This window comes from Rhinolophus sinicus, linkage group LG01 (genome assembly GCF_036562045.2).
Source record: "Rhinolophus sinicus isolate RSC01 linkage group LG01, ASM3656204v1, whole genome shotgun sequence".
NCBI lineage: Eukaryota > Metazoa > Chordata > Mammalia > Chiroptera > Rhinolophidae > Rhinolophus > Rhinolophus sinicus.
Window position 1 is genome coordinate 133599913 of NC_133751.1, and position 1070 is coordinate 133600982.

Genomic DNA, 1070 nt, shown 5'->3' on the forward strand with positions numbered 1-1070 from the left:
AAATGACATAGGCCTTGCCTTAGAAGGTCTGATTTAGAGATCTAACATTTGTTATAATATTTTCAAATATTTATCCCAATATTCCAAAATTTCAATATTTAGTAAATAATTAAAATTTAAGAGACAATGATGATTCTAAAGTAGTTAAATAGTAATGTTATTTAGAAACATTATGACGTTAAGGTTTAGGAAATTATATATATATATTTTTTGGGGGGGTAGGACTTTGTAGCAGGATTTAAAATGAGGGAGATTCAGAAACAAACATATAAGTTATTGTTAGAAATAAAAACCAATGAAGCAGAGAGTGTGAAAAAAAGACTGAACGTGGCATTTTCTAGAAATAATGGGATTTCACTTAGGAGTAGCCCTCAAGACAGAGCCCAAAGTAGCAAAAGACTGTCATCTCATCAGTCTGAAATGCCATGTTTCACTAAACATAAGGGCCACAGTTCAAGGGACAAAGAACAAAGAGTGTTCAAAAAAAGTTCTGCAATTAAAACAGCTTTCAAATCATGTTTCTTACTGATGCTTTGCTGGCACTCTACCCATAGTAGATGTCCAAACAATGCCAGAGAATTGTTGTCTGTGCAGTATAAAATATATCACTTTAAATGTCAAAGTGAGGCTTTTCTCTTTTGAATATGTTCTGACTTTGGAGATTTAGAATGATCAATTTCTATCACAGGTAGAGAACCATACTCTGAATACTGAGTTTAAGGTCTGTCATCTGCTTGAGCCACATTATAAGAGTTTAATTTTTAAAACAACAGTGTTGAAATAGTTTTCATAAGTCAGTAGATAATAGATTGTAATATAGATTAGAAGAAACTACAGTGCATTTCTTTAGGGTACAAAGCAGGTGCAGTTATCTCTCTGTGTGCCTCAGATGCTTATGTATTTTAAACATAAATTGTCTTCATTTAAGAAAACATATTCTATTGAATATTGACGGAAAGGGATTATATGTTTCTGTTTTATTTTTCTGAGTTCTAAAACTCATTTTATACCTTTAGTGAGATTTCCATGAAATATTCCACAATGTTTGTAACAAATCTAGCTTTTAAAGA